Raw genomic sequence first — 25,917 nt, 5'->3', positions numbered from 1 at the left:
ATTACAAGCTGGTCAGGATGTATGAGGTCAACAACTCAAATTACATCCTCTCTTTGAAACATCAACTCAAAGAGATAAATATGAAAAAGGGAGAATTTGTGCAATCCTATGTCATGAGGGTATCCCATTTAAGGGTTCAATTGCAAGATGTAGGTGAGAAGGTATCAAATAGGGAGTTGGTATTGGTCACTCTTCAAGGTATTCCTCCTATTTGGGGAACCTTCATTACTACTCTAACAAACAATAATTTATTCCCTATATTTGATGAGATCATTGGTAAATGTAATCAATAGGAGATCGAGATGATTGACAAAGGGATAATTCAAAAGCGTGAAGAAGGAGATCCCTTTGCATTTATTACTCAATAAAAGAAGAAAATGGGAAGAGGAAAACCATTTGGTTCAAGAAGGCCTCCTCCTGAATCAAAGGAATCTAATAGAATATTAAGGGATATTGAAAGCTACAACTGCCATAAGTGTGGTCACTATGGCGGAGACTATCTGAGAAAGAGATATTCTCCAATATCCAAACGAAGCTACAACAACATTAGGTTCAATGAAAGAATGAGAAGCAATGATAGGAGAAGGAGTGATGATAGAATAAGAGGTGATGATAAAAGAAGGCAAGATAATAGAAGAAGAAGATATACACCTGATGATTAAGAAGGAAGCTATCATCCTCAAAAGAAAGCAAGAAATTCTAGGTATGAAAATAATGCATCAACTAGTCAATCCACATATATTCTCATTTACACTCTTTCTAGCTCTTCTTGTCTAGAGTCACATGATATTTGATTGGTAGATAGTGGCTAGACACTTCTCTAGATACAAAGAAGTCCTCTCAAATTTGGATGAGAGGGAGACAAATTTGCAAATCATTCTTGGGGATAACTCTACATATCTAGTAAAGGGATTTGGCTCTATTAAATTTGATTTTTACTTTGGGGAATCCATCCTTCTTCATGATTTCATGTATGTTCCATAATTAAAGAAGAAATTTTTATCTATTTCTTCTTTGGAAGACAAGGGCATGAGAGTAGCTTTTATAAAGGGAAAAATCCTCAATTGGCCAAATAAATCTTGTATGAGAGATGAATTCGCCTTGGGATATAGAATTGAAGGAACCTATAGAGTCATTGGAAGACCTCTTTTGGAAATGGTCTTGTTGATGCTGCAATAAATACCCTCCAAAATTTTACTTACACTTGAATTTTGGAGCATACTAAGGATCCTGTGATCTGTCGTTCCATGATCACTCCACGGTCAGTCAATGCTTTGGTAGGCGATAAAGTCTCCTTCTCAGGTTGTGAGTGTCAAAGTCACTTTCTCACACATGCTCAGTCATTGATGAATTAAAAACACACTTTTTTTCTTCTGCAACCTTAGACAAGCATTGCACAGTTCTTAAGAGTAAGGCTTGCACAATCTATAGAAATAGATCTCGTGAATTGTCAGTTAGAACGCTTGTCTCTTTCACTTTCGCGACTATAATTTTTTCTTATTTTCACTTTAACAAGTGTATTTTTCATGTTATCCTCAATCTATCATGTGTCACTTTCAATTTCTTTAGGTTTTGCAAGTTTCATTTTCACGTTTTCTCGTTGTCGCAAGTGTCGCTTCAAACTATTTTCACTCCTATGTGTCACACCTTTGCACATAACTAGAGGAAGCTCTAGCACAATATTCTACATTAAATGGTCCTACATATCATTATAATATGTGATAAATGCATTCCTATGACTTAGCACACTTTCTGGTTAAAGTCGACACTTGTGTCACAGCTTATGTTCTAAGTGTCGTAGTTAGAAATGATTGTCACTTTGCTATCACTTTAATGTGTGATTTCTTATCATAATTATTGTGCATTCCCCTATCTTTTATTGATGTAATTCATTTGTGTGATCTATGTTTGAGTCTTGTTCGGATTCTTTTCCCTCTCTTACTCTACTGATCCCACACACAGCCATTTTCGAGATCTTCCTGGTCCTCCTTCCCAGTGCAAGTTGTGGAAGCATAAATATTTCACCAAGTGATGAGAACTTCTTCTTTTTTTCACAAGATCGGTTACTCATATATTAAAAAACTAGGAAAGCTAGAGCTATTACATAGGATTCAAGAAGAACATTCACAAGTAAAGTCCAAAATCGGGGCGCAGCCCTTGACTTCTGTGAGATTAACTTGAGAAGGAAGTGCTGAAATAGATACCTACTATACTGCCTTACAAACAGACCATCTATAAGCTTTACTTTACTATTCATAAAACTAACACCAGAACTGGTTAACTGTTTCTTCCCTCTGTTCATCTCTTTCTTCATCCTTTTGGCTTGCCTTGGTGGGTGCCTCCGCCTGCATGCTGTCCGTGAGTTGTTTGATGTGGTTGATTGCCTCCTCTAGATGCTGGCACTTCTCCTTGGGTCCCTCAATTTCCTTCCTCTGCTTAACCAGCTTCTTTCTTTTAGAGCGACTGTCTGCCAGAAAGTCATCCCTCAGCTCTTTGTGATGTTTAACAGAACGAGCTATCATGAACATATGTTGTTTACACAGAGTGCAGGTGTCATTCCCTAACACTCTGTCCAATGGATTTCCTTGCTGCGCTGCGCCCTCCTGTGCTTGTTGCTGTTGTCTATTTGCTGCCATAACTTGAAAAGAGTAGATTAGTAAACAGAGCTTTAAGAGATGACTTGAGCTATACCTGAGGATGGCCGAGGATGGGAGCTGTGTTACGAAGCTCTGGACGGCGGCTTGCTTTGTCCTGAGGAGACGAGGGGAACTCGGGCTTCTGATCACGCACTGAGGCTCTCGAGCTTCTGAACTCGGACTTCTGAACTCCTGAGTTTCGCTACCTTCCAGGACACGAATTCTTTTTGTCTGAGACAGGGGCTGCGCTGTTAGAGTGTGAAGAGAGCTCGGAGGGGCCGGTATATATAGAAGAGGGGGAAGCCAGACTGAATGAAGGAGCGGGATAATGGGGCCTGCGTGCTCTGACTGCAAATCTAGCTTCGGATACGATGGTCTCAGTCCAAGAAGCCTGGTAAGACGTATGCCTACCATGCCAGGAGGGAGATCACGGGTATGACTGTAATCGAGAAAGGAGGAGAAGGGCGGAAGTGTGTGAGGAGTGGGATAAGTTTCCAAGGACGGGCAGATGGTATGATCACTGAACTGACAGAATTCAGAGTGACTGTGCTGATGGACTGAATGACTGCTAGAGTGATTATGGGATATCTTTATCATAGGTTTTCTCATTTTCACAGACTTGTCCCTGCTGTCGGTTTACCGCTTTGTTGGCAAGGGCGTCGGCCTCGTCATTATGCACCCTCAGCACATGTCTGAAGATGACATCCCCCAGATTCCGAATGTTCTCTGAAATCCTCTTCCTGATATTGTTGAGGCCTTCTCTGTTAAAATCTTTGTCATTGACCATTGCTGAGATTATGATAGCCGAGTCTCCAATAATAATTGGATTTTTTAGACCCCGGTTTAATAGAATTGTTGTGCCGAGGAGGAGACTGTAAGCTTCAGCTGCATTGTTCGATGTCTTTCCCAATCCCCATTCATAGCTGCAAATGTAATTTCCTTCTTGGTCTTTTATGACTCCTCCTGCTCCCGCTGCTCCGGGGTTGTTCTTCGATGCTCCATCAAAGAACAGAAGTGGTCGGTCTTGCTTGTTTATCCATTGCCTTACTTCATCTTTTGTACCCCTGAGTTTCCAATTGGCCTGTTTCTGATTGGCTTTATTCTGTGCAGGAGGATTCAGAGCGTGATTCACTTTGAAACTACTGTACCATTCCTTTTCCTCTTGTGTCCAACTCTCTTGGTCTGGGAGAGCAATGAAGTTTGCACTTATCACCTCCGAGATATTAGCTATGGTTTTAGCTATTACCCTATCCATGTTAGGCCTTTTATTTTGGAAGACATGTTTATTCCTTGCGAGCCAGAGGTTCCAACACAGAGTAGCGGGGATGCATTTCCAGAGTCTAATGATATTATTTTTGCCCTTCTTAGTGTATGGGTAGGCTCTTTTCCAATTCTTCTGGAGGTTATGCATCTGTTCAGGGAGTTCTCTAATGTTCAGGGGTCTTGTTATCCTGTTCCAGCAGCTTTGGGCAAACGAGCAGAGAATGAAAGAGTGCTGAATTGACTCTTCCTCTTCCCCACAGAAGCTGCAGATCGAAGGTCCTTGTATCCCTCTCTTTCTCAGGTTCTCTGCTGTAAGAATTCTGCCTTTTAGAAGAGTCCAATTGAAGTGCTTTACCTTTGGAAGGCATTCGGTCTTCCAAGCCGCTGGATAGAGGTTCCAAGTGTCAGTGAGGGTTGGAGTTTGGAGAGATTTATATCCTTCCTTTACCGTGAAGGACCCTCCCCCCGTATCCCAGATATATCTATCCTCTTTGTCCTTGCTTATTGGAGCTGATCCAGATAATGAGAGCTTCAGATTGTGCCACAGAGGTTTTAATTCCAGAGGTGTATTCAGATCTTTCCAAGCCTGCCATCTATTATGATTCCATAAGGATATATCATGCAAAGTGATTATGTGTCTCTCCTCCATCCAATTTTGCAAGGGTCTGAGCTCTTGAACAGAAGTTCTTTGATTGGAGTTCAATATTCTGTCAGTCCATATATTAATACTTTGGCCATTACCTGGGAGCTTGGAGACATTTTCCTTGAAGTGTGGCAGAACTTTCTTCACTAAACGCCACATCGGGGTGCAGGGCCTGTCAGCTATGGGGTCGTTGAGGATGTTGGAATTTAGGCCTCTAAGGTACTTCTTTTTGATTGCCTCCACCCACCACGAGCCAGTTCCTGTGAGAATCCTCCAGATCAGCTTGAGCCCCAGCGCCTGGTTGGAGAGGCTCGGGATTTTTATAGATAGGCCTCCTTTTTCATAAGGAAGGGTTACTTGATCCCAGCTTACTAGACTGAATTTTTTGGTGTCTTGTTTACCTCCTTGCCAGAGGAAACTTCTCATTATGAGCTCCATGTGTTTGTGGATACTAGCAGGGGCCATAATGATTGCATATTGATATATTGGAAGTCCAGAGAGGACAGCCTTTATAAGGATGGTTCTGCCAGCTAGATTGAGCCAAGAGGCTCCCCAGTTTTGAAGGTGACCTCTCATTTTTTCCATGTGATTTGTCCAAACTTCTGCTTTAATGTGTTCCTTCGCCAGGGGCAGGCCCAGATAAGGGAAAGAACTCCAATTTTTTTGAAGAGGGATCTCCAGGATTTGGGAGATTCTTTGCTGAATCTGATGAGGCACATTCCAAGTGTAGAGCTTGCACTTGCTGTTATTCAGTTTGCCTCCTGAGGCTTGGAGGAAAGCATCCAGGACCTTTTTGAACCTTCTAGCCATTAGACTGGAGGCACCCCCTATAAGTAGAGTGTCATCTGCAAACAATGAGTGATTTATTTCCTTGATCCCTCTCTCAATGCGGATGCCTGTGATTTCTCTCTTGCTGCGCAGGTTTTCTAGGTGGATACTGAGAGATTCTGCCATGATAATGAAGAGGAAGGGGGAGAGGGGGCAGCCTTGCCTCAGGCCTCTGGAACTTCTGAATGAGATGCTGGGCCTGCCATTGATCAACGGGGCGGTCCAGGAGTCAAAGATACAAGCTCTAATCAAGCTGATAAAATTGGGAGAGAACCCGAAATTCTTTAAGACCGAACAAAGGAAGGAGTGATCTACACGATCAAACGCGTTGGCCATGTCCAGCTTAATGATCATCCCACGCTCTCCTCTGTTGTAACTGCTGTGTATTGCTTCCTGGACTAGAATAACATTATCTATGATCTGCCTCTTTGGGACAAAACCTCCCTGATTCTCTGAGATTATGAGTGGGAGAAGATTCTTTATCCTGTTTGCTATTATTTTTGTGATGATTTTATAAGAGACGTTACAAAGCGAGATGGGCCGGAATCTATCAAAGGATTTGGGGTTGGCTTCCTTGGGGATCAAGGCTATGTGGGAAGACTTTGTGTTGTCCCCCAATTTATGTTTTCTAAATGCATTTTTTACCATTCTTGCAAAGTCCTTCTTTATAGTGTCCCAGTGCTGTTTATAAAATGCAACTGTGAAGCCATCCGGCCCGGGGGCCTTGTCTTGCTGCATGCCAAAGATAGTCTCTTGAATTTCTTCTATTGTGGGTTCTTTCTCCAGCTTGGTGTTGTGTTCCTCTGTTATCTTGCTCTTGATTATACTTAGGAAGTCATCGCTATCCTGATGCTGGTCCGTCGAGAGGAGGGCTTTGAAGTGCGCATGTGCTGCATTTTTTATGGCTTCTTGATCCCTCAGCTCTCTCCCCTCAACTTCTATTCTGTTTATCTGGTTGATTGCCCTTCTGATCTTAACATTATTGTGGAAGAAGGAGGAGTTTTTGTCCCCAGCTTTTAACCAAAGACAGCGGGATTTTATTCTTAGCTCTTCTTCCTCTATGCGGTTCTGCCTGTAAAGCTCTTTATACAGCTGTTTTTCCTTGTCTAAGTCCTCGGCTGTGTATTGCACCTGTTCTTTTTCTTTATGCCATTTCTCCATTTCGACTTGCAGCTCTGTTTTCTTTTTCTTTTCAGCAGTTGCGTTTTCCCTAGCCCATTTCTTTATGGCTGTCCTAAGATGTTTTAGCTTTGACTCCCATACGAAATGGGGTGAGCCGATGACTTCAATCGACCACTGGTCCTTTACAAGGTTGCGGAAATCCTCATGAGAATCCCAGGCTCTGTTGTATTTAAAAGGGAGAGGGCCCCAATTTGCACCATTGTCCATGGAGAGAACCACGGCCTTGTGATCCGATGCCGTGCCATGTATTATGTGGCTCCTGATAGCTTTGTAATTTTCTGCTACTCCTTCCTGAACTAAGAACCTGTCAAGCCTCTCTTTTATGTTGTGTATCCCTGCTCTTCTGTTTGTCCATGTGTATTTGCCATTTGTTAGAGGGGGGTCAATCAATTTGAAATGTTGAATGATGGATTCTAACTTGTCTCTGGATTGGTCAGCGTGGAAGTTTCCCCCATATTTTTCATCTATCTGCCTTATTAGATTCAGATCTCCTCCAAGGATTACCCCACTGCTGTTCATGGTGTTGAGATCCGTTTCTAGAGTATTCCAGCAGCTTGCTTTGTCTCTGTAGTGGTTAGGAGCGTAAATGTTGTAGATGTGGTAAGAATCTCTGGTGCTTTTGTTTTTTAATTCTGTTCGTATCCACCAGTTGCAGAGCTGGGAGCTGATGATTTCCCATTTGTTTTTATTCCATAAGGTTCCTATTCCACCTGAAGCTCCTGATGAGCCTATTGAAATGCCGAGGTAGTTTCTGAATCTTTGAGTTTGGAGGAGGAAGTCTTGCTCGGTGATTTTGGTCTCCTGGATTAGGAGGATATCAGGCTTTTCCTGGTTTAAGAGATCCTTGATTGCTTTCAGCTTTACAGGTGTGCCGAGCCCCCTACAATTCCAAGAGACCAAATTCATTATTTACCAGTGTTGGGGTGAGGTCCTGATTTCTCCTTGGCCTTCTCTCCACTTCCTTTTGACTTGCCTAAGAAGGAATCCAATGGTTGTTGGGTGCCGGTTGCCATTTCTTTTGCTGTTGTTTCATCTCTTAACTCTTTGTTTGTCTTTCGGCCAACTTTCCTAGGAGGGTCCGATGACTGATGTGTTTCCTTGGCTTTATTTCTTGTAAGGATTCTTTCGATGGTGGGGGGGGGGGGAGGGAGGAGGATTAGAGCGGGGAGAGGTAGGGCGAGGGGAGTGGGGAGGGGAGGCCGGGACTTCTTCTGTTAGGGTTTCAAAGGGGTTGGAAGAGGAAGGGAAGGTAGGGGGAGGAGGGGGAGGGGGGGGGGGTTGATTTGATGCTGGAGGGGCTGAGGTGTTGATACCCGGATTTGGAGAGGGCTTTTTCCTTTTGACTTGCTCCCAAGGTCCTTCAGAGTTTTCCTCATTTTGTGTGGCCTCATTTTCTTTCAACTTACTGCATCTATTAGCGAAATGACCGTATTCGTGACATACCTTGCATTTGAAGGGCAGTTGTTCGTAGTCCAGCTGTTGGATGTGCAACCATTGATCCACTCTTAGCTTTACGGCTTCCGGCAGTCCTTTTCCAAGATCGACTTCAACGCAGATCCTAGCGCATGCATGCATGTTTTCCCTCGGTTCCGATCTGTCTATGTATTTTCCAACTGCGTTGCCGATCGCCTTGACCGATTCATCCCCCCAGCAGTGCAGGGGCAGATGGGGGAGGCGCACCCAAACAGGGACCGCGCTGGGGATATCCATTTCCGGATCAAAGTCCGGGGTCCAACGATTCAGGTATAGCCCTCTTGTGTCCATGAAATAGGGTCCGTTGCGAAAGATGAGTTGCTTGTCTTCCTTTGTTTCGAATAGAAAGATGTAGTAACCACGCCCGCAGAACCGGATGGCTATCTTCCCTTGGATCATTGAATTCCAGTTACGCTCCACCCATTTTTGGACCATTCTTGGAGAAGGCCAGAGGCCTGTGAACTGTCCTACCAAGCCTCTTTCCGATAGAGCTATTGCCGATTTTCTAGGCAGAGCTGGGGGCAGATTTACTTCAGGAATTTCATCTAACTTCTTGATAAACTTTGATTGGGAGGGTCGGGATCTGGCTTCTGGGTGATTAGATAGGAGGGCTGCGAATGATTCCTCAGGGGTTTCAAAGATCGGAGGGGGGGGAGCGGAACCTGCCATTGCAGGTCCGCTGTGCTCAGCGGAGGGGCAGGACAGCCAGAAGCAGGAGCCCCGAAGGCGGGGTCAGCGCGGAGAGGGCAGGAGAGCAGAGGAGGCCCTGCCAGGCCAGGCCTGGAGGCGAGGGCGCGGGCTCAGGGATCAGACGGCCAGGGCTCGGGGGCGCTCACGAGTAGTACTAAATGACCTTTACCCCATGAGAACTTCTTATTAATGAGCCTCACTGATAATATATTTCCCTCCCCGACTTATGCACTGAGTCTTCCTCAAGGTCAAATCCTATGATTTCACATTGAGAACCTCCAAATCAAAGTCACCTAACCCTTCTTTCTTGTATTGACTCACTACACCGAGCCTTGATAAAAAAATTCCTTGCATAGTGCATGGGGAAATTCTAGTTGACAACTAGACCTCTTTAATCCCATTTTCAGAAGCAAAATGCATAATGTAAAGGTCCTCCTTCCTTCACAGTTCTGTAATAATCCTCCTGGAAAAGTGACTTGATCTTTTGTTGCTTGCCTTAGCCAACTGCACAATATTCCTTCCAAGTGAGCCTTTCTTAGCACAACTCGCATTTCTAGTGGACAGTAAAACACTACATCCATCAACTATGCTATCATATGATCCTTCCCCTCAAGCACTGCACATGTCGTAGTTATAATTCCTAGTCTTGTATTCTCTACTAACTGGAACCCCTCATTACACCATGCCTTATTCTACTCATCTTTTCAGCACATGTTTTAGTTCTAGTAGATAGTGTAACCTATCCTTGATCACTTCTAAAGAAAACTACACCCTTCCTTAAGATTGCCTCTTATTCATAACACATGTCACAGTTTTAGTCAAAAAGCCATTAACCCTTGTCCACTAGATTCCCTCACTACAAATTCACTAAGTCCTGCCCTACCTCCCTACTGCATGTCATAGTTCTAGTGTATAGTGAAGCATTACCTTAGTCACTGTGAATATCGACTGTGCTATCACTACCTTCCTCTCCCTTGATCCCTACGCATGTTGCATTTTTAGTCGACAATCTATCCACACTGCCTCTTACACTTACTCACTTGTACTAGACTCTAAAGGGCCCCTCCTCATAGCACATTCCTAGTGAGAAGTGGTGTCCTTCCATAGTCACTGCTCGCAATGATCAGCAAGCCCTCTCTCCTCCGTCCTTAGATAGGCCCATCACAAGCAACTTCTTCCATGAGTAGGTTAGGGATAGAATAGATTATTTTCAATCTGATCTTTCCTTGTCATGAGTGAAATTCATTCGCAGGTGTACCACCTCAACATGGAAAGATGATTCTCAGGGAAGAAGTCAAGGATAAGGAAAAAAAATGCACTTGCAGAGAAGAAGCACTAAGAAGAACTAGCATGAAGACCTGAAGAGATCCTGAACCGAGACAGATTGATCACATTTCATGACAACTCAAGAGGTTCCCATATTGATCCAAGACCCTTTGGAGGGTGAAGATGAATAACAAAGAAAATCTCTCATGAAGATGAAGAACAAAGCAGATCTTTCATGAAAATTGAAGACAAATTAACAAGAAGAGAAACTTGGCATTGCTACATCATCATGAAGTTCCATGTCATCACTGCCAAGTCATGGCTTGTACAAGTGTGATCACATAGTCCAATGGTGTCAATGTGTATTTCCACATGATGTGGAATGTAATTATGTATTATCAAAAGGAAAATGATAAAATGTAAATGTGTGAAGTCCAAGAGTCAAATGTGGAATATGAAAAGTCACATGTAGGCCAAAGAGTCTTATAGAAGTTCAAAGGTCATCTAGGAGTCAAAGAGTCATAAGGGGAGACGAAGTTCATTCCTCTTGTTATAAAATAAATCTCATAACTTAAGCAAGGGGATTTTGGAGTCTTAGACTTTGGAGAGCTAGCCTTAGCTTCTCTAGCTTGTCATAGGAGAGAAGATCATTCTTTTGGATAAGTAAGAAGTGACTTAATGTTCCACTGATGGAGCTAGTGGATCACCATTGTAATTGTGTACTTGGATACTTCGCTTGATAATCAGAAGCTCATTTAGCCAACAAAATTTCATGAATGTGTCATGAATATTGTAAGACTATTCTTTGGATGTTTGCGGTATATGTTATATTCATATGTACTAAAGAAATTGAACTACTTCAATGGCTTTGGTGCTTATCTTGTTGAATGTGTGTTATATTTGATTTAATGATTGTTTTTTATATATAAACTATTTCACTACATAATTAATGCATATTTTCCTGCTCTCGTGTTCCTCTCTTAGGATAGTATTATTACCTTCCTTCTAGAGACTCAGTCTTGTCTCCCCTCTCATGAAGGCCTCCTTTTACACATTTCAATTGTTGTTTCACAGTGTCAACTTGTTTGCTAATTTCAAATTTTATGTGTTAATGTCTTATGTTACCCATTACATCCAAGGAAAACCTTAAGTTATGGCAGTGGGACGATACTCTAGATGGGGCTCCTACTCCAAGTAGTGTGAGGTATAATTGGGACTTCACATTGGTGAGACCCCCTATACGTTGGCAGTATCCAACACCATCAATAGGTCCACGATACTAATCATCAAAGTGAGCTATGGCACCGAATATTAGCACATCTACATTATGAAGCCCTATCGAAATTGAAGAAGTTCGTCTTTGGGATGCCTAATGTTCAAGGCAATCATGATGGTGATTTTCCTAGGTGTGCCAGTGGTAAGAAGATAATGGGACCATTCTCCTCTAGCAAGAACAAGACCAATGATATTCTTCAACTTATTCATTCTGAACTATGAAGATCCATGCATGTGCATTGTATTAGTGGACACCTATACTACATAATCTTCATTGATGATTTCTACAGAAAAAAATGGATATACTATGTAAATCACAAGGATGAGGATTTTGATATGTTCAAAGACATCAAGGTGTTGATATAAAATTAAACAGGGAAGAAGAACAAAGTCTTCCAATCCAACAATGGTGGAGAGTATGTTTCAAATGAGTTCATTGACTTTTGCAAGAAGGCTGGAATCAAGAAGGAAATTATTGTACCTTACAACCTGGAGAAATTTGGAGTGGTTGAAAGGAAGAACGGTTCCATCGTAGAAGCTTCCTAAGCGTTGTTGCATGATTAAAATTTGCTGAAATTCCTTTGGGAGAAGCCACAAATATAATGGTATATGTTCAAAACAAGGTTCCTCATTAAGCATTGGACAACAAGACCCCCAAAGAAGTATTTGTAGGTGTGAAGCCCAACATTGGACATCTCAAGATGTTTGGTTGCCCCATATATTTTCATGTGCCTAAGGACAAGAGGAACAAGATATAAGCCACTAGAAAGAAAGGTACGTTTGTTGGTTATTGTGAAAATTCTAATGCATTTATAATATACATATCAGGTCAAAGGAATATATATTTTAGAAGGGATGTAACTTTAAATGAAGATGTTTCTCTTGGGAAAGAAAGGGACCTTCCTCCTGCTGAGAAGAAAGATGATGATGACATACTAGAAGGTTTGTTTGTACCTGAATATGACAAGGACACAATTGATGATCCCATGGAGCCTATGGACCCCTTGGATCCTCCTTCAAGTGACCCCCCTACTAGAAAGAGACCACTATGGCTTCATGATACTTTACAAGATGTTATGAGATATGTTCCTTCTAAAAGGCCCTTTATAGAGAGTAAGAAGCCATGCCGATATCAAGGATACATTGCAGCTATGAGCAGTATGATCCAGGTTGAGCCTTCTACATTTGAATAATATGTGAAATAATAGGTTTGGAAGGGTTCCATGGCCAAAGAGTATGAATCAATTATGAATAATGATGTATGGGATTTTGTGACGAGACCTTAGGGAAAGTCTGTCATAGCTTCAAAATGGCTATATAAGGTCAAACATGGAGCTAATGGAAGCATTGAAAAGAACAAATCAATATTCATGGCCTGAGTTTTCTCTTAGAAAGGGGGAGAAGACTATGACGATATATTTTCCCCTATTTCCCGCTACACTACTATTAAATCAATTATTGCTCTTGTTGTTAGACAAGGATAGACACTTCATCATATGTATGTAAAGACAATATTTCTACATTGAATACTTCAGGAAGAAGTATACGTTGAGAAACATTAAGGATTTTAAGTAAAGAACAAGTAGAATCATGTTTGCAGGTTTAATAAAGCATTTTATGGTTTTACGCAAGCTCCCCAAGCATGGTATGCCTGTATTGGCAGTTACCTAGTGAAGCTTGGATTCATAAGAAGCATTGTTGATCCAAACCTCTACTTCAAGGTGGTCAAAGATATGCCTTTGATTTTGGTTTTATATGTTGACGATATATTCTTGACATGGTAGTGAGCCTTTGATGATTGAGTGTAAGAGAGAGCTGGCATTTGAATTCAAGATGAAGGATCTTGGTATGATGCATTATTCATAGCATTAGAATTTTGGCAAATAATTAGGGAGTTTTTCATTTCTCAAGAAAATATTTTATGAATATTGTTGTCTAGGTAAATCCTCTCTACAGACAGAGACGATCCCTCTAACCCAGTGAGTCAGACTAGAAACCAATGTGACAATATATGAGATACTTTCCTAAATTACAATCAAAATGAGAGAAGAGGAAGGAGACCTACCTCGTTTTGATTCTATAGTGCACTCCTTTGTTGAAGATATTGATCGCTCGCTCCACAAGCTCATTCCTTACTGCTCACAGTGTTTGAATACCTGCATAAGAGGCCAAAGACACAACAAAGCATACAAGTGAAACTAGCATAATTGAATGTAATCCACTTAACAGATCAAGAAGCATTAATATAAATGATGCATTAACACAAGAATTTATGGAAAGTGAACCAGAAGTTGTATATATTAATGAATAAAAGAGGAAACGTACAACCTAGGCCTTGATGTTAGTAAGACCTTGAGTGAATGTCTGAGTCCAAGCTCAAGCTCTCCAAACACTCCTTCTCCAAGCCAAAATGAATAGCATGTAGGCATTAAATCATCATAAGGGTGAAAATAATCAGAGACCAACCATTTGGGAATGGAAAATGATGAATATATAGGCATGGAGAGGGAGTTAGGATCTCTCCAAAGATATGGGAAGGCCCTCATCTCAAGGAGGAAGCTCATAGGGATAAGATCAAAGGGAAATATTGGGAGAATTCAACCACATTCACAATGAACAACCTCCATCTTTTCGTTCTGGAAGCCTCTAGATCATGAGATTCTTGTCCTCTTTGGGAAAAATTACCTTTTAGGGATTAGCACGAGTATCCAAGTAAAAACCACACCGTCAGTTCGAGGGTAGTATCGTGTAACTTGCCATTAGCACGAGTTTCCAGTGTCACAGTCGCGTTGATCCTGAAATGAGGGATTTTGAGCTTACTTCTTCAGGGAAGGCTCAAGGCATGTTTTCATTAGTTCTTCAAGGAGGATCTAGACTGCATATTAGGATGGTTACACTGCATAATTGCCAAGTTTTGGGAACTCTGAGGTATGACACAGGGAAGTGCAGGAGGTGTGAAAAATATGACATAGGGAAGTGCAAGAGGCGTGACAAAATATTGTGTAATAGATGCCCCCTAAAGCATGAAGGTAGAACAGGGAGTGATGACTGAGATGATTTATGAGATTTTTCAAGGACGAGAACAAACACTGTTAGGAGACCTGCAAATCAAGGATGCGTATAAATATACATATCTGATATCAAAACATGAATCGATGGTATGGAAATAACCATCCAGATAGGAAGGACCATGTGAAAATATCCACAATATGGTCATAATCATTTGAATGAAAAGGATCGTCTGGAGGTCTAAGATCCAAGGTATGGACGAAGCCACCCGATATAGAAGGATCATCATCATCATAGATGTAAGGTTCCACGATATGGTCACAATCATCCATATAGAAGAAACATGTATACAATCATGAATAGTACATAGCTCCACGTAGCCTGATATATATTAGACAAACTCAGGGTCTTGCACTCCATCCCAACCCGATCAAAGTATGAATTCTAACATGTGAATGAATGTGTTGAAGTTGAACATGATAGAAAACCACCTTATTACTCGCCAATAATGTTGACTGTTAAAAAACACGAGAGAAACCACCAATAATGACAATGTCCTCAAGGTATGACAGTACAATCTGTGAATGTGAAAATGAAGCTCAAGTTGAACACTTTTGGAATCATCATATCGAAGGCCAATGATGAAAACCTGTCGTCAGAAGCGAGGAACATACCATTAAGTCATGCAATATCTAAGGTACTGAAAGGGAGTTTCTAAGTCATCTTCCTGGATAATGAGCTAAATTTGACAGGAAGTGACCCATCGAAAGAGGACCATAGTGATTCCCTCATCATCGACATGAAACAAGGAGTAAAGTGGAATAAATGAGTATGATCCAAGACTGTGGTAAAAGGTCAGAGAATGTATAGGTAGTAAACTGAAAATAGGACTTCTCTTGAACATATCGGTGACACGACTCCGGAATGTGGCAGCATTTGACTCAACATAAGACCAAGGGTCATGACGATGAAGTGGAATAGTCAGATGAGAGGCAAAATGGATCACTTAAACCCAGAAATACAAGTCACTAAGTGAGGATATCCCAAACCCAACACAAGAAACAAATGAGTGTCATGTTCAAGAGCGACATGTTGCCTATACTTCACTTTCATTTTACCCCACTATTTCTAGCGAGTACCCCAATTATTTTTAATCACAAGCTTAAAGGGGATAGCACATGCTTGTCGCATAAGTTCATTATTTGAATGAATCCATCCTAGTAATTTTTACGAGTCCTAGGAAGGAGAAACTCAGTCTCATCATGGTGACAAGTCTTTCGTCATTTAATTTTTATGAGTCTGATGGAAGAATAACTCGGTGTCTTTTTCATATTTAGTGAGTTTGAAAAAGAGACGAAAAAGAAAACTCCATCATGCCCCTTTTCATAATTTGTTCCTTGAACCCAAAAAGGTAGAAAACAATATTCGAGAGAACCTCTCAACCATGTCAACCAAGGTGTCGTAAATAGTCAATCCCAGCCCAAAAAGGGGGTAAACGTATACTGAAACGATGTCAATTCATTTAATTTAATGAGTTCGAAAAGACAAGTACTTGACGATATTTTCATATTTCAAGAGTCAGAAAAGAGCTTAAAGATGACTCTAGGGGGGTACCTTTTTCGTTTATTTGTAACAAGTCTGAAAAAAGAGAAAACAAAAACTCATTGAATCAGTAAAAAATGATCACTGTAACAACCAAAAAGAAATTGTAACTGCACAAAGACAACCACGCATCACTGATATCGAGAAAAATAATAAAATATTGGCAAAAATGTGTTTAAAACCTTATAAATAGACCAAAAGTAAACACATTTTTACCATTTCACTTGGAATAAATTGGAGAGTGCATTTTACCCCATTTTCCTTGATCCTTCACGCAAGTAGTGTGGGAGATCCGGGGCACCATTTCATGAATCGTCAATTGCAGGTAAGAGGTCTTCCAATTCTCTTTATTTTCATATTTATTTCATGCCATTTCATATGAGTTTTAGTTGGTTAAGGGGAGGATTTTCATTTTTAAAAGCGGGGTCGATCAACACAAGTTTGATCATCGGATCCGTGTTAATCACCCCTGAGCCCAAAAGGCTCTTGCGCTCCCAGCACAAAAATAATTCAGACAGTCGCTCTAGACGCAGAGCGGAAAATAAAAAGAGAAATCCTCTCCCTTTATTGCTTTTTTTATGATTTCGATCTATGGAAAGGCATCTAAACATTGTTTATGGGTTGTTTGCGGGAGATTTCGACAGATATGGTCATCGAATGGAAGGAAAGAGGCCACGAGGCAGAAGATCACCAAGCTACCAAAAGCATTGAAAGTTTCAATTCTCTGAAGGACTACATATTACTGAAGTTCTTCCGAACCCCAAGACTTGAAGCTCAAAATGAGCTATTAGAATATCTTATCAGACTATGGGATGTTGATTGACATATATTCATCATTGGAGATCAAGAACTAGAGCTGGAAGTAGTTGATATCTACTTCATCACTAGATTATCTATAAGAAGGGAGAGAGTCCAACTCTTTGGAACTCGTGCTAGAGGTGAGAGTACCAACACCTTGATCAGAAGGCATTGCCTGGGTGTAGAGACAACTGTGAGCAGCTATTACATAGTAATTTCTCACTCTCCTGTCACTCCCTATTCTTGATCCCGGAGAACCCTAGTAGTGACTATTTTGTTATACTTTCACTATGAAACCTATGCTCTTGCATCCCTTTAAGTTTGAAGAAATAAGTCCCCACTCCCTTCAGAACATTTCCAGAGAATCCTACTTAAAACCTAGTTTTTAATATCAAATCTCTTTCCCAGTGTCTCACCCGTACCAATGGCAGAAGTTTACACTGTGACCTGCGCCGATCAACACTACTATTAGCCCAATATCCACGTCGATCTACTTCTTGAAAGTATTTATAAAGGAAACAGAGTTTGACATCTGGAAACTTCTAGTGGCGATGAGTTGGATGTTCGTTTGGTTGGATAAGGGTCGATAACTCCATATAACGTTCTTTCCCCCTTAAAAGTGGACCTTCCCAAGGAGATAAGAACTTTCTTCCCCTTTGAGTGGATCTCATTCTTATCCTCCTCTCCCTTTATAAACCACTTCCCCTTACCCTTTTTGCTTAAAATATACAAAACCAGTTGAAAAATTCTGAAATCTTTAGCCTTTGATAGAAGAAGATTAGTTTTAGATGACAAAACACTAGTATTTGGTAGCTAAAGCATGAGGAGAGAGAGTTAGAGCCTAGAAGCCATTTCATGTCAAGCTAGAGGAGGAAAAGAGTGTTGAAAAGGTGTGTAGCAAGACTTGGATACCGCAAAGGAGATCTCCAATGTCAAGGCTTTGATTGTATTTCTATTTGAAGTTTATTTTAATACAACTAATGGTTTATTTCCCATATCATGTGTAATATTACATTTGATAGCTTAGAACTCCTTGACATTTTAAGTAGATTGAATTCAATTTTATGCTATCACGTTTGTTGTTGTTTCTTGCATGTTTGTTTCAAGTATTTGAAAGGAATGAAAGGAAGTTGGAGCAAGGAAGCAAGATCAACATCAAGTGGATTAGTGCTATAAGAGGTAGGCCCTCTTATTTTATTCTAATCTAAGTAAATTTACATTAGATTGTCTTGTTTGTGGCTAGACCCACTCTTGGGCTAGAGGAATCGTTTTTGTCCACAGAGAGGATACTCCTAACCACAAATTGGCGACCATACTAGTGATCGAACCCAAAATCTCTGGTTTCGCAGACCTTCTATATAGATGTGATGGTAGTCAAAGGTCCCTTAGATTTCAATCTTCTCCTTGGACACGACTATGTTTATGTCATGGGAGCTCTTGTTTCTTCGATTCTTCGTGTGGTTTGTTTTCCATGCAAAGGGAGAATAGTGACCATTGATCAATTTTCATTCATTGGTCACCAGGTGCCTCTTATGCAACCATCATCCCCTATTGGTTCTTGTTGGCGAGCAGTACCCTCCCCGCCATAAGTCAATTATGTGGCTACCCGTTTTGTCTCCACATCTGCTAATGATCACATAGATGGTATTGTACATTATGTACTAGGGGCATTGGAACCCGATCTGTCATTAGTACTAGTTGACATGTATTCCTCCCAGATCATGGTTCTCCCGTCTAGTGAGGACCTCTTAGCAGCCATGTTCTCATGTGGTCCATGAACAAGGGGTCAGATCATAGTTCCTTATCTTGTGTTAAGCTCATTAAAAAATGAAGCAAGGGGCCAGGGCATAGTTCCTTGTCTTGTGTCAAGCTAGTTAAAAAATGAAACAAGGGGTTGAAGCATATTTCCTTGTCTTCTGTCAAGCTCGTTAAAAAATGAAAAAAGGGTCTAAGGATAGTTTCTTCCTGTATATACCTCGTTAAAAAATGAAACAGATGTCTGAGGATAGTTCTTTTACTATTTCAACCTCGTTAAAAAAATGAAACAACTCCCTTTTCCAAATCGAATCTTTGATTAAGATCTCGTAAAATCCTAGTCGAGTCTTTCCTAGATCTCGAAAGTGAACCTTCATGCCATCCATCTAGCTAAATGAAACAGATCTTGGGGGGCATGTACCTCAAATTGAGTCATTATGTCGGGGGCATGCAAACTTAACTCAAGCATGGTTTGTCTTTGTTTCAAGCTTGTGTAAAAATGAAACTAAACTCAAGCATAGTTTTTCATTTCAAGCTTGTGTAAACATGAAACCGAATTCAAGCAGAGTTCCCCATGGTTCAAGCTTGTGTAAAAATGAAACCATGCCCAATTTACATCTTGTGATTGTCGTTTTTATTAGCTAATTTCTGCTAGATGAGCCTTGGTTGTTTCATTCCATCACCACCATCTCTTTGGCCAATCATATGCTTTCACTTGGTTGTTTTTTCCTTTCCAGAGGAACCACAACAATGAGTGGTTTTGCTAGCTATCCTCTTGACCTTTCAATGTTTTGAGCAGCTCCTCCTTAACTAGAACCTGTTGCTACCCTTTATACCACTCATTCTTCTAGAACGAGTCACCTTTAAGCTCTTTTCTAACTTGTAAAAAATGAAAATATTACGAAGTATTTTTCCTTTTTAGACTCGTTAAAGTAAATAAAAATGGGGAGTCTTCTTTAAGCCCTTTTCGGACTCTCAAAACATGAAAAGATTGTCGATATCTTGTCGTTTTGAACTTGTTAAAGGTTGCAAAACGTCGTTTACCCAGTATACATTTACCTCTTTTTCAGACTAGGATAAACTATTTACGAAAAAGGTACACCTTAGTCGAACATGGCTAGGAGGTTCTCTCGAGTATTGTTTTCTACCTTTTCAGGCTTGAGGGACAAGTTTACGAAAAGGAACCTTTTGGAGTTTTCTTTTCCGCTTCTTTTTCAAACTCTCTAAACATGAAAAAGATGTCGAGTTTCACCTTTATCGGACTCATTAAAATATTAAATGACATAGGATTTGTCATTATGACGAGACCAACCTAGTCCTTCCTAGGGCTCGTAAAAATTGCCAGGATGGATCCATCCGACAGATGGACTTATATTACAAGCATATGCTATCCCCATCAAGCTTGTGTATAAATAACTGGGGTACTCTCTAGAAATGATGGGGGAAAATTGAAAGTGTTTCATCAGTTGTATTCTTCACTTGAGGCATCATGTCGCTCTTAAAAATTGACACTCATCTGTTGTTTGTGTCGGATTTTGGGACATCCTCACTCTGTCACTTGCCTCCCTGGGTTTTGGGTTATCCATTTTAAACCTCTCATATTATCTCTGCCACGTCACCATGACCTCTTATCCTATGATGTCAAATGCTGCCAAAATTAGGAGTCATGTCATCCACATGTTCAAGAGAAGTCTTCCTACCTATACATTATTTGATCATATGTCACCATCTTGGATTATTCTCATTCATTATGTTTCCAGTTTCATGTTGATGATGAAGCATTCATTATGGCCTTCCATCGACAGATCACTTCCTATTGACTTCAGCTCCTTATCTAGGAAGTTGATTTAGAAACTCCCTTCCAGTACCTTAGAGCTTGCATGCCTCAATGGAAAGTTCCTCGCACTCGATGATAGGTTCTCATCATTGGCCCTCGATCGAGTGATCTCACAGGTGTTTGACTTTAGTTCCTTATTCACACTCCGTGAATTGTACTGATATTACCTTGAGAGCCATTGACGGTATGGGTGGTTTCTCTCGTGCTTGTTAATGGTTCACATCATTGGTTGATAATCAAGTGATTTTCTAGCATGTTTGACTTCAAAATGTCTATTCACATGTTAGAATTTGTACTTTTATCGGGTCATGTTGGATCGCAAGACCTTGGGCTTAGATCACAAAAGTTCAGGTTGCGAGGAGTGATGATTCATTCATGATTATATACATGTTTCTTTAGATGGATGGCTACAACCATGCCGTCGGTATCGTTTTGATCCTGCTCAGTCAAATGGCTGCAACCATACTGTGGGTCTTTTCATTTTGATCCTCTCTATGTGGATGGATGCACCCATGCCATGGATCTATTTCATATGATCCCTTCAGTGAGATGGTTGCGTCCATGTCAAGGATCCATGCACATGATCCTTTTCTTGATGGATAGCTGCACCTATAGCATGGATTCATGTATTTTTATATGCCTTTCATGTGTTATTAGGAATGACTATTAGATTTCATATATGTACATATATGTTTGAGTTGCAGGTCTTCTGATGTTGGCATTCGAAGTCCTCACTCTGTCTCAAAGCATTTCATCCATCGCTCTCAGCTCTGACTTCATGCTTTAGGGGGCATTTGTTACACAGTAATTTGTCACTCCCCATTCCTAATCCTTGAGAACCCTAGTAGTGACTACTGTGTTATACTTTCACCATGAAACCTATGCTCTTGCATCCCTTGAAGTTTGAAGAAAGAAGTCCCCACTCCCTTCAGAACATTTCTAGAGAAGACTATTTAAAACCCAATTTTTAAGATCAGTGCTCTTTCCCAGTGTCACAGCCGGGCTGATGGTGGAATTTTACACTGTGACTCGCGCCGATCGACGCTACTATTAGCCCAATACATGCATCAGTCTACTTCTGGAAATTTTTTATAAAAGGAAACAGAGTTTCACATTTGGAAACTTCTAGTGGTGATGTGCTGGATGTTAGTTTGGTTGGATAAGGGACAAGAAATCCATATAAGGTTATTTCCCCCTTAAAAGTGGACCGTCCCAAGGAGATAAGACCTTCTTCCCCTTGATTGGATCTCATTCTTATCCTCCTTTCCCTATATAGACCACTTCCTCTTAACCTTTTTGGTTACAATATACAAAACCAGCCACAAAATTTTGAAATCTTTAGCTTTTGATAGAAGAATATTAGTCTTAGATGACACAAGACTAGTATTTGGTAGCTAAAGCATGAGGAGAGAGAGTTAGAGCTTGGAAGCCATTTCATGTCAAGCTAAAGGAGGAAAAGAGTGTTGAAAAGGTGTGTATCAGGACTTGGATATCGCAAAGGAGATCTCCAACGTCAAGGCCTCGGTTGTATTTCTCTTTGGAGTTTATTTTAATACAACTAATGGTTTATTTCCTATATCAGGTGTAATATTACATTTTATAGCTTAGAAATCATTGACCTTTTAAGTAGATTGAATTCGATTTTATGCTATCACGTTTGTTGTTGTTTCTTGCATGTTTGTTTCAGGTATTTGAAAGGAATGAAAGGAATCTAAAGTAAGAAAGCAATATCAACATCAAGTGGATTACTGCTATAAGGGGTAGGCCCTCTTATTCGATTCTAATCTAAGGAAATTTACATTAGATTGTCTTGTTTGTGGCTAGACCCACTCTTGGGCTAGAGGGATCATCTCTGTTTGCAGAGAGGATGCTCCTACACAATAGTAGGAATATGAAGATAGCAACCATTGACAACCTTCCCTTGAGGATGATTCTACACACCATGGCCTGTATAGCTTGGGAACAGGTGTTACATGAGGCAACGGAATCACAATTCCAATACGTCGTGGATTGTCTTGATCCAACAGTGTTCAACTGGTGCGAAGGACTGCTTGTCAACATGAAGAGACATCTGATCAAAGGCAAATTAGGAAACTTGAAGAAATTTAGCTTTGGATCAATTTTGGTCACTTTTGTTTTGGAGTGTGTGCCCCTATTCCGATACTAGTGGGTAGAGGTGGATGATCCAACTCCACAAGATCCGAGGTTTCTCAGATGGAGTGAGATGATGCATTGGGGGGGGGAAGGTCAATAGATGCATTTCCCTCCGCCGTCCTTTGGTTGGATATGCCAACAACTAATTTTTGTGGATGATTATGCCTACGCGGGCATGGACTCTAGAGGAGATCCAAATCTTCCTCTACCACCGGGTGCATAGTGGACTGATGCAGGTAAAACTTGCTTTTGTATTTTTTTCAAGTTTTATGATTTTTTTGTTTGAAGTGTTTCTGAGATATTTGTGATAATTTTGTAGATGTAGGACTGAAAAGGTTTCTCGGAATGTCACCAATAGCACAACGAGTAGCACGTCAGAAACAGGATGCTCCATATGAGGAAGCATCATATCCTATGGTATAGATGGAGAGAAATTCGGAAGTGATTACTCGGGGGATTCCAGAGTATGCGACTATATATGATGTATCGCTACGATACCAAAGGCATACAATAGGAGTGTCTGTGATACTACGTCAGTTGTTAGACCGAGTGATTAGGGTGGTCTCATGCTATTCCGAGCCTCTTGTGGGTGAATATACTTTTACTAGTCATGTTTATCTGCACTATTGTAGGCTTTGAAAGCCATGTGTCCAAGAACACTTATTTTTGAAATTTTGATGAACAAACTTTGATAGAATCGATATATATATACACACACACATATGCATGTTCTTGTTGGCTTGTTGGGGCCTGACCCATGTTCAGAGTTAATTAGCCAAACAAATCCCTGTACTACTGGTCCTTTCGGCAATAATCCGCGAAGCGCAGACTGAGGTCTCACCCAAAGTAGTATGGGAGGGTGCTAGAACCAGGTTTTTGCACCCTTGAGATGTCTGAGAGGTTCGCCTGATCCTTCATTTTCTCCTGCGTGCAGGGTGCTTCACGCACTTCCTGTTCCACCTGGCCTGATATACTGCCTTCGCGCAACCCTAACCAGGGGTTGTGTTGTGCTTTGCGCTATTACCCGAGATATTACTTATCTTCCAGTGTTGATTAACTACCTTTTCCTACTTAAATGTCTTATAATTAGCAATACAAAGCATTCAAAAATATAAAACATTCATACACGATCGCACAGTAAATAAACAATGTATTTGCAAATTATATCAAATCATGCATTAAACCAGGAAAAGATACACAAAATTATAGCAAAACTTCTCTTTAATGATTCTTCCAACTGTTACAGACTCGACCTGCCCTGTGCACTCAGCTGCAAGGGTCCATGAACTCAACTGTAGACTACTAGGCCTCTGCACACTCAGCTGCAGAGCCTTCTCCTACTCTATGACCCACATACACGCTTTACACTTCGACTCAATCACTTAGACTTCTCTTCTTCTATTGGTTAGTTTTTCTACACTTAGAGCCTCGCTCTATTTATACAATCCCATGGTCCGTGGACCATGGGTAGGTCTATCCATCCGACATTACATTACAAAAACTATGGCGGACAACCCTGTGACTCTATTATACTTTCGTTCCCCGCGCTCGCAATTCACGGAGCTTTTACAACAAGATTCGGTCAAAACTTGGGCTTTAAGCCCCAAAACATGCCTTGGGGGGATTCCATGCTCAACAGTGTCTATTGTCTACTTATGTGTTCATGTATTATGATGATGTGATCGGTTTTTTTATAAGTGACGCAAATATCTATCTAAAACATAATTTGCTAATGCATCGGTTAATGTATTCAAATTTCGTGGAATGTGTTGATATGTGATATAATCAAAATTTCTTTCCAATAATCGAACACGTAGATACATGTGCAAAATTTGTGGATTTCTTACTGAATAATGACCATTTAATTGTAGCACAACGAGTTGTGAATCTAACTTAACAACTAAATTTCTAATCCTGAGAGCAACTGCTTCTGATAATTGTTCAATAACTACAATGTACTCAGCAATATCATTAGTTGTTCATCTCAGGCAAATACCTTGTAAATTGATCAACTCTCCATCCGGGGTGAAGAGTGCCCAAGTTGCGGAGGATAAGTTCCGTGTGCTACCACAAGCATCATTAACAAAACCAATATAATGGTTTGACGACATCTGCGAACCGAGTGGAACACAAGGTAAGCAGAGGAAACATGTCTGCAAAGCAAACAATCAACCCAAAAGATAAAAAATGCACACCAATGAATTCACACACTATTGTACAAAAGTAATTACATGGAACTCACGCATAATAATTTTTCAGATAAAGCCCGTTGCGGGGCCGTGTTAACCGATTTACTTCATAGTCAACCAACTCATAGGTGCCTTTTTTCTCCTCTTTAGGTGAAGTATCAGGAAATAGCTCGATAGCTAGATTTAACGAAGGAATCTCACACTCGATAGGGAGTGTCACCTCTAAAACATATACCAACTAGAATAGAGTGAAACCAATGGCTATCTTAGTCGAGGTTCAGTAAGCCCAAAGAGCTGAGAACAACATAATATGCCAATCCTTTTTATGCTTCCAAGTGGTACATTGAGTCATAGTAATTAAGACTTTATTAATCGCTTCAACTTGGCCATTGGCCTATGGGTAATAAGGAGTTGAGCTATCATGGCGAAGATCCGACTGAGCAATAAGCTCTGCCATCATGTACTGACAAAATTGTGATCTATGTTCAGTGAAAATGGCTTTAGAGACACCAAAATAGGTTATGACATGGTTAAAGAGGAACTAAGCAGCAGTTGTACCGTCAACATTATATGTGGGCATCACCTTGGCCCATTTAGTAAAATAGTCGACGATGACGATGATATAGCCATGCCTCCTAGCTGAGTGAGGGTTAGGTCATGAAATCTATTCCCCATTTAGCGAATGGGCAAACGGTAACAAATGGGTGTAAGGGTACTGGCAGGGTGCGTTGTTTACGATTATAAATTTGACATTCATGGCACTTTTGAACTGCCAAAATACAATATTTGAAGATAGAAGGCCATAAATAACTGGCAGGAAGGATCTTTTAAGTAGTGGATAACCTGACATGTGACCACCACATGCCCCAGAGTGGCATTCATTCAAGACTCATTCAACCGCTTCAAGTGTTAGATATATGTGAAGAACAGAATCAACACGGACTCGGTACAATGTATCACCAATAATCTGATAAAGTTGAGACGGATGCCGGATGCAGCATCGGTATGACTGAGACAAATTGGATCGGAAAGTTTGGGTCTAAAGATAAACATTGATATCTCCATACCATGGGTTGAGAGTACTTATGAGAAACAAAGTTTCATCAGGAATCTTCTTAGTAAAATCAGTGGAGGTGTTTATAGAAGGAAGGGCGCAGATCAATTCGGAAAAATCTAGTGATTTCTTTGATTTGGCGACAGTGAACTCCAAACCAAACTCTTGCAGGATAACGATCCATTTAGAGAATTTTCCCCCAAGAAACTAACGAGTCAAAATATAAGTCATGGGGTTACAGTCAGAAATCACGGCGGTCTTCC

The sequence above is a fragment of the Pinus tabuliformis genome, chromosome J (genome assembly GCF_031772625.1).
Source record: "Pinus tabuliformis cultivar Carrire ecotype Pingquan chromosome J, CPIR1, whole genome shotgun sequence".
In the NCBI taxonomy this organism is placed as follows: domain Eukaryota; kingdom Viridiplantae; phylum Streptophyta; class Pinopsida; order Pinales; family Pinaceae; genus Pinus; species Pinus tabuliformis.
The sequence above is the reverse complement of the archived record's forward strand: the minus strand, read 5'-3'. Positions refer to the sequence as shown.